The sequence below is a fragment of the Ruditapes philippinarum genome, unplaced genomic scaffold (genome assembly GCF_026571515.1).
Source record: "Ruditapes philippinarum isolate M1 unplaced genomic scaffold, ASM2657151v2 ctg4396_1_1_1_1, whole genome shotgun sequence".
Lineage (NCBI taxonomy): Eukaryota > Metazoa > Mollusca > Bivalvia > Venerida > Veneridae > Ruditapes > Ruditapes philippinarum.
Window position 1 is genome coordinate 15,754 of NW_026867254.1, and position 12,634 is coordinate 28,387.

Sequence of the window (12,634 nt, forward strand, 5' to 3'; positions counted from 1 at the left end):
TCACTGTTTATATCCTAAATGAATATAATATGCCAAATTTAATAAGAAATATACAGGCAATGAAGGTTAAATAACAATTGAATAATTTGTTTTTTATAACATTTATTTTTAGCTGAATGTTGGAAGATAGACAATTTATAAAGTTCCTCCTTGATATGCATTTTTCTTTTTTCATTAAAAAAATTGTTTTACACAGCATTGAATTTCATAAACAATTTCATGAATTCCAATGTAACTGAATGCTATAGTGTCTACAACAGCTTTTTATTCCCTTCATAATAATCAGGCAAAATACACACAATACAAAATGCCAGAATCAGTTTTCTTAACCTCATGAGGATTTTTATTGAAAACTTTAAACAGATCACCAAAACCTAGCGGTCACAATACTTTTTTCTTATTTTCTAATATCAAAAACAGCCCAAAGGGAAGAATATGAAAGTAAAGAATACTCCTACAAAAAATTAATTTTGGTAAAAAGTAAAAATTTAAATTTCTTATTGCCCTTAACGGTCAAGGTCAATCTAAGGTCAATGTCAATTTTTGTTAATCATCATGTCGGTTTTGTCATATGTGTTCTTTGGTCCAAATAATTTCAACTTGTAAGTTATATTTGAACTTTTGTATGTGTAAGTTTGAATTAAATCTGTAAATAAATAACGAAGGTATATCAGTTTAGCAAATTTCAATAGTTTGACCTTGACATTCACAATCAAATAAAAGTCATAGTCATATTTACATTATTTCCAACATAAAGGTTTTGCATAAGTGTTCTTTTTTCCAAATACAAATCAAACTGTTAATAACTACCAATGTAGCGCAAAATTCACTAATTAAACCTTAAAGCCAAGGTCAAATTTAAGGTTCAATGTCAAGTTTCAATTAAATTTTCTTTAAAATATTTTGTCTCCAAAGGATTGTTCAGATGCGCAAAAAATGAAGACAATATATTCAATAATTACAAAGTTACAGCCAATTATAGCCAAAAACTTTAAAATTAAAATAATTTGACCGGATGTCATCATCAATTTGGCCTACTAAAGGTGGGAAATCCGAAAGAATTGTTATGTTTCAATGCATAATACAATCCATTCTAAATAAAAAATTAAATTAAATTTTTAAGCAAAAATTAGAAAAATTCATTAATTGCCCTTTTCAAGGGTCAAAGTCTTTTAGCAAAAGGGTCAAATGAATTTGGTACAAAAAGTTGTCCAAAGTTTGGTATCCAAGTTTTTAAAAAAATCCTTTCCAAAATTCTTGTCCCAAGTTTAAAGAAAACCATGCAGAAAATAAAAAATAGGGCCAAATTTAATGGCAACATGAAGAGCAAGGGAACGAAACCAGTCTCTACCAATAGTTTAATTTTTTTTTTTTTTTTTTTTAAAGTAAACAAAAAGCACATTATGCCTCAAAAATCCATATTCAAAAAAATTTTTTTGAAATGAAAAACATGGTTTAAAAACTTTTAAAATTCATTTGGGGAATTTAATGTTTAACACTGAAATGAAGCACAACATCATTGATGTTTTGTTAAGGGTAGAAAAATTTTAAAAAATCTGTAATTTTGACTTCTATATAAAAAACTGATTCACTATAATCAATTATATAACAAAACAAACGGTGCAAAGATAATTCATCTATATGGCAATTGAGAATTTAAAAAATAAATTAAAACTGTAACAAGATACCAAAAATAGAAAGTATTTGAGAAATAAAAAATATAGTATTTCTGAGGCATAATGGGCCTTTAAACTATCAGATATTTTAAAGTTTCAGCTGTTTTGTAGAAAATATATACTTTACTTTAGATGCAATACAGTTTAAATATATCAGATCTTCCTATAGACTAACTCCTTTCTTGCATAGCAGACTGGCGTTTCCGTGAGTTTTACCCATGCCGGAAATTTCGTCTGGCATGGGGGGTGCCAGATGAGTCGCGTGCCAAACAGGCAACGACATTTTAGCTCACTTTATGAATGAACCGCGTTAAAATGACGTCGTTTTTAGAGGGAAATATTGCTTAGGATGACGTCATTCGCCATTTGGTTATTTAAGTTGTAAGTTCATACGCTATTGTTATAAAATAGTTTATGGATGAAATTTACTTTAATTTCCATGAACATATATAATATTGAGGTAAACCATTTAAATATGAAATAATATGGCAGAATATGCAAGAAAAAAATATCTTTCATATGTTTTGCGGTTCGGCATTGGAATATCCGTCCCTTGGGAAAAACCCGCCCATGGGTGGTAACTAGGCAAGCCTCATTACCGCCCAATGGGGGGGTCCCCTCGAGGCACGGATAATTCCGGTCCGAAACGCAACATATGACAGATATTTATTATGATGTCAAAACAAAAATTAATTGTATGTTTTTCTAGGTATGTAATTTAGCAACAGGGTTCTTTTAAATGTTCTCTATTTGAAAAAAAAAACAAAAAGGGAAGGAAAAATTTAAAGGAAGCCTGTGGTTTAAAAACCTCAAAAAAACACTATTATTGGTCCTTTTTAAATTAAAATTTATCCCCTGTCTTACACAGAATATGACATGGCTTTTTTTTGCCAAACATGACTAAAACATGATTACCCAAAACATAATGAATCATACGGCAACGAGCAAGTCATGTGATTTAAATGGCACAAAAAGCACATTCAAATTTTAAACTGTGTTTTAAGGGCAAAAAATAAACTGTAAAAAAGGAATGTTTTCTTGAAATCAATGGCATCAAATTAATCCATTGCATTTTTGGGATTTTTAAACCAAATATCAGGTTATATCAGGATTCTGCTTAAGCCCTCTATGACCCCTGGGGGCCCAAAGGTTGCCCTGGAAAATTTTTAAGATTTGAAGCTTTTTTTGCACGTGGGTGGCATTGTCCAGTTTTTAAAAAGTTGACCAAAATACCCTTTTCATACTGTCCTGAAAAAATAAGAAACAGTAATCATTGCTAAAAATTTTTGGAACAATTAAAAATTCCCAAATTAACAGTAGAATATAGATTTAATTTTAAAGCAGCCCCCCTCTAAGGGTTTTGCTCTTTTTTTTTGGAAAAATCAAAATTTTTCCAAACCCGAGTTTATTTTGTAAAATTACAAATTAAATATTATACATAAAAAACTTTTACATTTACATTTTACAAAAAAATTACCAAATTACTTGAAAAGATATGAAAAAAATCTCCTACTTTGTTTAAAAAAAAACATGACAAAGTGCTTCCCTCATTTTTAAAATAGAATTTTTTTTCAGAAAAGAAAAAATTTTAGTTTTTGTATTATCTTTTTTAGAATCAACACATGTTTATAACTTTAAAAAACTAATTTTTCTTTTAATTCCCTTTTCCCTTTTGCTAATATAAAAAGTACACTGTGATTTATGCAAAAAGCCATCTGCAGTTTCCCAAAAAACTCTTAACTCTGGAAATCGGGCACCAATTTTAAAAACAACTACAATCGGTTGTTACTTTGGGAAATGTTTCATTTTTTTTTGTAAGTTGCACTGACTCTATTGTTCATGTATCTTTCCAAAAAATTTCCTTCCCCGGGAAACAGGGGGGATGCATTACTTTAATTTATTTTGATTTAAAAAAGTGGGTTTTGTGATTGCCCCAAAAGAATTAAGATAAAAAACTTTAAAAAAATATGTCAAAAATAAACTAGAAATTGTCATTTATTTCCAAAATTTTCCCCCCCATTTCAGCCAAAAAATTTTAGATGTTGCTTAACTTTTTTTTCTTTTTAAGTTAAAAGCCCAAAAAATTTTTCAATGAAACAAAACCATTTCTACAATGTTAAAGGCACTGAAAATTCAGTTTTAAACTTTTAAAAATTTAGATTTTGCTATTTGTACCCAAAAAATAATGCCTAAAAGTATGAGTGCGAAACTGAAAGTTAAAATTTTTCCAACATTGGAAAGAAATTTTGCCAAAATCTTTTAAACCCATAAAAAATTTAAAAACTTAAACTGCTTATTCCTAAGATGTATCTATATTATTTTCAAAGTAAAAGGGACATTACTTCCCAAAAAAATCATCAAACCATCCCCAAATTCCAATTTGACCTGCCCTTTCCTTTGACTTTCCCATATGTAAAATTGATTTAAATATGAAACACTGTTGGTAGATATAAACAGAAAACTTTTAAATTTCATTTTATTTAAAAGTGAAGGGATTACTCTCCCAAAAATCTTAAACCCCATGAAAAAAATTCAAAACTTGGCCTGGGCATTCTAAAACTACCATATGTTAAATTTTATTAAATTTGTGTGAAACCGTTTTTTAGAAATTTTAAGGGAAAACTGAATTTTCATTTTTTTCAAAGTAAAAGGGGCATTACTCTCCCAAAAAAAATCATCGAACCATGACCAAATTGAATTTTGACCTGTATTTTCTCATGACATACCCATATGTCAAATTTGAGTTAAATGTGTGAACCGTTTTAAGATAATGAACAAAAACTGATGATGACGGAATGACAGAATGATGTAAGGACGGAATGACGGAACAGAAAAATAACAAGAGGGCCCCTGATGGGCCCCGAGGTTGCTCACCTGTATATAGGCCCACCCAACCCCCCCCCAAAAATTGCAAAAGGGCAAATTTTAACCAAGGGGTTTTATTTTGCAAAATTGGTAGCACCCTAAAAAGATGTTTCAGTAAAATCTAAGCTCTAGCTCATTGGGCTTTTTTAAAGAAAATTTTTTTTAAATTTTTACTAACAATATAGTTAAAAACAAAAACCCCTGGGGGCCGGGGCCGTTTTTTACCCAGGGGTTTTTTTTGAACAAAATTTTTAGACACTTACTAGAAGAGTTTCTGCTTAAAAATTAAACTCAGCTATTTTGGGTTTTTCCCAAAAATTTTAAATTTTTTCTATACACATTTAAAGAAAAACAATGACCCCGGGGGGGGCCCAATTTTTACCCCTGGTTTTTACTTGAACAAATTGGTAAACAACCCCATTACAACATGTTTCATGCAAAAAATTTTTAGCCCTAGCTCTTTTAGTTTTTAAAAGAAAATTTTTTTTAAATTTTTTCTATTGCATATTTGGGAAAAACAAGACCCCCCCCGGGGGGGGCCCCAATTTTTGACCCAGGGCTTTTATTTGAACAAACTTGGAGACCCCCCATCAGAACATGTTTCTGCTAAATATCTTAGCTTAGCTCTTTGGGTTCTTTAAAAAAAAAAAAATTTTTTTTAAATTTTTTATATATGCTACAGGTAAAAACAATGACCCCCGGGGGGGCCAATTTTTTCCAAAGGGGTTTTTATTTTTTAACAAACTTGGGGACACCACTAGAAAATGTTTCATGCCCAAATATCTAAGCTCTAGCTTTTTGTTTTTTTTAAAAAAAAGATATTTAAATTTTTTTTTTTCGGTTGCCATGGCAACAGAGTTCCAGGAAATTAATTCTTTTGAACAATTTTTAAAAAGGTGACCACCAAAGGAACTTTCCCTGTAAATTTTTGGGATGAAATTGGCTTAGTGGAGGGAGATGTATTTAAAGTAAAGTTTAAGGCGGGCGGGCGACGGACGGACGGACCCGGAGGGCGCCGAGAAAAAAACGATCACAAAGCTCACCCTGTACTTTTTGACAGGTGAGCTAAAAAAAAGGGGGAAAATTGTTTGAAAAAACACCATCACAAAGCTTTTTTAGAGTTGTGGGGGGCATTCAGAAAAACTACAGGAGATTGTCTGGGCAAAATCTGGAAAAAATTTTGGATAATTTTCTCTATGATTTTTTATCTGAATTTGACCCCCTTTTTGACCCCTTTAACTTAGCCGCAGGGACCTAAATTTTGCGCGCAACATTCACAATATGAAATTTGTGCCAAATTAAATTGAATCCCTATGCTGAAGAAATTTTGTCTGGTTAAGCATTTTTAAATGACCCCTAAGGTGATTGACCTTTGATCGCTATTACCAGCTTCTCTAGTGGTGAATAATTCATTAAATTTTTTATGTGTGGATGAAGCGAGTTCGTATAAGTGAGACGACTGTGTATATGACATCCCTCCTTTGACAAGTTTTGCTCAGTGAAGCATTTTCTATGACCTCTAAGTGTGACCTTGACCTTTGACCTAGAGGCCTGGTTCATGCGTGTGACACAGCTTCTCATAGTGGTGAACATTTCTATGAAGTTCATTAGAATCCCTTCATATGTGTAGGAGATATGTTCTGGACAAAATCTCTATATTTTATCATCTTTAGTGACCTTGCAATCATCTTAAGTGACCTTGACCTTGCATATGTTAATCTTAATTACATGTTTCACACAGTAGTCATGATGTGGTTTCAATCCCTCAATAAATGATGACTAAATGGTCCTATATACATATTTCATATTTGTATCTGAATTTTGACCCTATGTGTGACCTTGACCTTGGCCGCAGCGGACATAAATTTTGCAAGCGACACTCAACCTCACAATAGTGAACATTTGTGCAAAGTTATATTGAAATCCCTATATGCATGTAGAAGTTTTGCTCCGGACAAGTGTTTTTCAATGACCTCTATGTGTGACCTTGACCTTTAACCTAGAGGCCTGGTTCATATGCGCAACACAGCTTCTAATAATTGTTAACATTTCTATGAAGTTTCATTTAAAATTACTTCATGAATGAAGGAGATATGCTCCGGACAAATATGGATGCCGCCAGCCCGGCCACCCACCCGCCAAGGTGGGAAAACTATAAACCCATTTTCAAAGGGCATATAAAAAAAGAAAGATAATTTTACATAATTATAAGTTAGTTTTTGTTTTGTTTTAAGAAGGGGGTACCTTTCACAGTTTGGATGTTTGGAATTGTATCTTTTTACATCCTCTAAACAGCAGCTACAGCAGTGCCATCATCTAACAGGAAACAATCTCCATTGTCCTTCACCTACAAAACAATAACAACTTTCATTTTGCATTCATGATTTAATTATCAGGTGTGAGGCAAGGATTTCTAACCTGTGGTGGTCACAAAAATTTGGATGTAGGGTGATGTACTATATATTCCAATTTTTTTTTTAGTTTTTCTGTGGCGGAGGGGAGGGAAGCATTAGTAAAAACTGATACCTGGGGTTTTTATTTTTATTTGAGACCACAGATGTGCTAACCAAACCAATCAATTTTGCCAGAGTTCAAGAAATATATTTTTAATATACATGTATAAGCTTAAAAAAACAACAACAGATTTTAACACCATTTTAACCAATGATATGGATTGCCAATCTGTTAATATAAATGAAAACCCTGTAATACATTGGTGATACAATTTTTGTGCAAGTTTTGTTCAAAGAGTCAGATCAAAGCTAAAATCTCATTTTCCCTATTGTCCCCCACTTTCCAAAAACTGATTGGAAATTGTGCATCAATATACATTTGTAACCAAAAATAAGTAAGAAATTTGTTATTTAACTTCATATGTGGTGCCAAATTTTTGTTAAAATTTAAAACAATACAAATTTTAAAATAAAATGGTATGCTTTTTTGCTAATTTTTTCTTAATCTGGAAAAATTAAAAATTTTGAAAGGGTTTTAAACTAGCCCAAAAACCCAAAACTTAGCCCAAAAAAACTTTGTCTGAGTAATCAAAAATAAATCATCCAATTTGGGAACAAACCCATTTACAAAACTTCGCCAATTTTTTTATCCTAATTATTCCTTTAATACTATATACCCCCCCCCCCCCGGGTGGAAGCGTCTTAAAACCTAGGTGCATGATTCATAAAACTTTTATAGAATCTACTAGGCATTGCTACATGCCAAATTATGAAATTATATACATATATATTCTCAGCACTGTACATGTAGTTTCCCACAAAAAAGATTTGATGTGATTTGTGAGACAAATTTAGCCTCAGGGTCATGGTTAATATAACTTTTGTAGAAGTCTATAAATTGATGCTACATGCCAAATATCTAAGCTCTGGGCATTTTGGTTTCACACAATAAAACTTAATTATGTTGGGGCAAATATTGACCCAAGGGGTATGATCAACAAGCTCCACAAGGTAATGCAGCTTATGCTACAAACCAAATATTTAAGCTCTGAACATTGCAGTTTTACAGAATAAGACTAAAATGTCTTTTTATTAATTTGAATATTTATAAGTCAGGTGATCCCAGGGGCGAGGCACATATTCACCCTAGGGGCATGATTAATATAAATTTTGTAGAGGTCCACAAAACATTGCTGCATGTCAAATATTTAAGCTCTGGGCATTGTAGTTTCACAGAATAAGACTTAAAAGTAATCCTATACAAGTGTATATAAATCAAGTTACCAAAGGGACTTGAATAATATCACTTTTTGTAGAGGCCCACAAAGCATTGTGCTACATGCCAAATATCTAAGCTCTGGGCACAGTAGTTTCACAAAATAAGACTTAAATGTGTTTTCATATACAAAGCCTATTTAGTGCTCGCCAATTTTTTTAAGCCAATCACCGACGAGGATTTTTCAAATTTTCAGGTTTCAAATCTTAATAGAACAGATTTTATATAAACTGGACGTTTTATATTATAAAACGCAAGTGGGCGGAGCTAAGTTTCGAAGAGCGCTAAAGTGAAATATACCCATGTGCAGAGATCTTGAAGTTTACTCCTACTAATCAATATTTATGCATCATGTTTTTTCCGTACACGCACATGTATATCGTCACTACGGCATAGAATTAAAAAAAGAGGTTCCTTGAAATGAAAACAGGCAAAATAACAGTAAAAATGTTTTATTACTTACGGAACCAGTATCATTTTATAATTTCCAAATAAAAAGTTCACTTATACCAACACAGTTTGTAACTATGTAAATTCATTACTTTTTATGTAAATATTATAGCCTGTGCTGCCGCAAAACCGAAAGTAGGGTGTTTTTATTAATTTTACATTTATATTTGACAATATACTGCCATTTGTCCGAAGATGATATGTATATGAACATAATAAATATGTATGATGCATATATAATCAAGCTACAGGTTCATTTCAGTCCGAAAAAAATGTCGAGGTGACGGGCGATTTTTTGTAGCTTATTGTGAAGTTGCAATACATGAAAATCGGGCACATGACAAATCAGCACATTTAAATGAAACATTCAAGTGTTCCGTGGTATACATCTTTTCTACGTGTCATATCTTCTTTCCTTATTACGATGAATTTTTTCTGCATTGTTATCCATCGCTGGTTTGTTTTTTAGCAGATAATGACCTAAGGGTACCGTTTGAGAATATTTCGCAAAGAGGGTACCGATATGGATATGCACCGTGATATTGTCTGATTTACCTAGACAGAATGCGGGAATAAGCTATGCAAAACACGTGACCCGAAAATGTGTACCGCTACATCTTCCAAATATGGTTATACACATTTAGGTTATCGTGTGACGTCAGGCAGTGTGTTGGGCGGAAAAAAAATGGGCGGAGCACTAAGCCGGTTAGAGTGCATATTGGATGTTCTTCGTAAATAAGAAAGCTACAGTCGCTTCGCAAGCTCCGCTCCTTTTTAGCTTTCTTATTTACGAAGAACACCCAATATGCACTCTAACCTATACATAAATCTTGTGACCCCCTGAGAAAGTCCAAACCTGTACTCTGCACATTGTCTCATTATGGTTAACACTTCTGCCACGTAGTTTCAATTCATTCCAACGGTTAAAAAAATACAGACTAGGCACGAAACCTGCTAACACATTGGTGGACGGACGACCAGGTGCAGAACATAAAACGCCAAATTTTTCGGGCTTATAAAAAGGGAGAGAATAGATTTTTCTGTTAAGACAAAACAGATATGCTCACAAGACAGGAAGAAGTGGGTTTTAAGTTTATTGATATTCTTAACTGTGAATCAATATTGAATTTTAATCTGAATATTAAATTATAGATGATATATTATATTGACATGACAGCTCAACAATTCAAAAATGCATTACCTCTATGACAACCCCTTGTACTGTGACCATAGAAAACATTACAGTCAGCCCTGAACAATCTGCGGACCATTTCTTCACAAGAGTCGAGGAGGCATCACTTCCAGGTGAGGGGCGGTCAATAATTTCATGACACCTACTTAAGTCTACAAGAAACAGTTTCCTTGCTGGTTTCTCCAGAACTTTACTCATGCTCCTATTCAGCAGTCTGAAATAAGGCAAACAGACATTTATAACCTTCACAAAAGCAACCTTTTCATTACTCACTCCTCAAATAAGTAGTAATGTCACTAAACATCCTTTTGGGTTGCAAAGGGGTCTACATACCATATACCTGTAAATACACTGGCAGTTTGTACAAACATAAGATTTGTATGACAAAAATCCTGAACCAATCTGGAGGCAATGACAGAATATTGTTTTTATTTTATCTAAAATTGTATACTCTACCATTCGGAGATATAAAACTGGATACTTTCTAACATTATTCAAAATAAATTAAAAAATTTAAAAGCTGAACTGTTTAATATTGTCTCTGAGGTATGGCCATAACTGAGTTTTATTCAGATATCATTCATAATTAATGGACCCCATTGGAAATAAGCTTATAGCTTACTGGTTTCCTAGCAGTTTTTGGCCCATAGCAGTTTTCCGGCTGTTTATAACTTTCGTCCAGTATGTTTTATTTTTACCAGCAGGGCATCTATGTTACTTCATAAAATCAAGAGACATTTGTTGTCTATGCAACACAGCAGTTAAAAAAATACAGCGATTATATGTTTCGAAGTTTTGTCTGTTGTTTTAAGTTACCTTAGAGAACATGCAACATTTAAAACTTAACACCACCTGGGGAATTCTAGTTTAAATGGCCATGTGCAATAACTGATTCCCCATTCCAGGTCAATCAATAATTTTGAACAATATATTTTCAGACGATGCGATAAAGGTTGGGACGTTCGATTTCTTTGATAAAATCATCTAAACATTTTTTACTAGTACTGAATTATATTAGAAATAAAAAAGGTCCTTTAAACTGTTATGAAATCTTGAATAAACGTGAGAAAAGGTGTTACATTCAGACTTATATTCCAATTAAAAAGTTAAGTAAAAGAACAACATTGAAAACATGGTTATGCTGGACAGGTACCTAACTTTTATCTTTCAAAATTTTGTACTCGTCCGTAGACATATTTTTATTTGTTAAAAAGTGCAATTTGGGGCCGGAAACTGCTAGGAAACCAGTAATGGACAATCCTAGGGTAACATAAAACATGCTTATTAATTTTATAATTACTTTCTTGCATTGTTTGTGTGTTTTATATACGCATGTTGATATGTGTGACAATATTGTATGTTGTATGTGTTTATGTATATTTCCCTGAATAAAATGATCATTCGATAAAGAAAATCCACTAGCCGGCTAATATTTTACTGTACTGTCTCCTTTCTAATTTATTGATAATCTATCAAATTTAAACCCCTAAATGTTAAACTTCTGTGCTAAGAGATCCAGTGATTCTTCATTCATTTCATGATACAGTACTTGTCCAATTTATCACAAGTTATGGGCTTGTTACAGTTTACTTGTGTTTATCGTTGCTTTGCCAAAAAGTTAAAAAAAAATACCTCAAAGCAACGTCATATTTATAGGACTAAATACAGTACATTTTATGAAAAGTTTTAGTATCTGGTACCTTCCTTCTTCAATATCATAGAGCTATATTGCATATATATTTCTGTCAATATCTTAGCTATATATCTGTTCACAGGTGATCAGTTTTCTCTAGAGCTGTCATCGATATCGACAATATCGATGTATCGTTGATATTTTTTTGCCGATCAATAATCGATACACATTTTAAAAAATCGATACTTTTGACTAATAAATTAAATGTCTAGAAATTATAAAATTCACCCAAAATATATATACAGAAGCAGTTATTTATATCTAATGTCATGCTTTTATTATATAGTGGAATTATTTAATAGCAATGGTGACTGGAAAAAATCATGCAGTGGACAAGACACTGTACAGAATATGTTTTTGACTGAAATCATTGAAACAGGTATGAAAGTGAATGACAGACAAGTGAGTATAGGATATTATCGATATATCGGTGTATCGTTGATTTTAGTCACTTGATATCGATATATCGTTGATATGCTTTGCACTGAATCAATGACAGCTCTAGTTTTCTCCTGCGCTTATGCGATTGCAAATGGTGAAATGTTAATAAAAGGGAAGTAACTTTTACATACAATATCAATGTTGAACACTACTAAATATTTTTAATTAATTTTCAAATAAAACATACTGTTTCAATTAAAGATTGACAGGTAATTTATAAAAAAAAAAAATGCTATTAACCATTCAATTAATTTTTTAAAAAATGTGTCACATAATTAGCAATAATTTCGGATTTGTTATATCAGAGACTTACATTATATAATCGATAATTAATATTATAGCACTATGGTAATATTAAAAGTTGAATACAGAAATAACATCGTATATAATTAGAAAGAAGTATTTCATTAATGCCTCCACTTTATCATCATGATAATTATCATCATCCTCATCATCTGTTCCTCAATCTTCTTTTTCCTTCTTCTTCTTCGTCTGCTTCAAGAACTAAATGATCTGATTATATAATATATACGTACAGTATGTTTTATTTTATGGAAATACGTATACGTGTACGGTAGTAAGATTTTA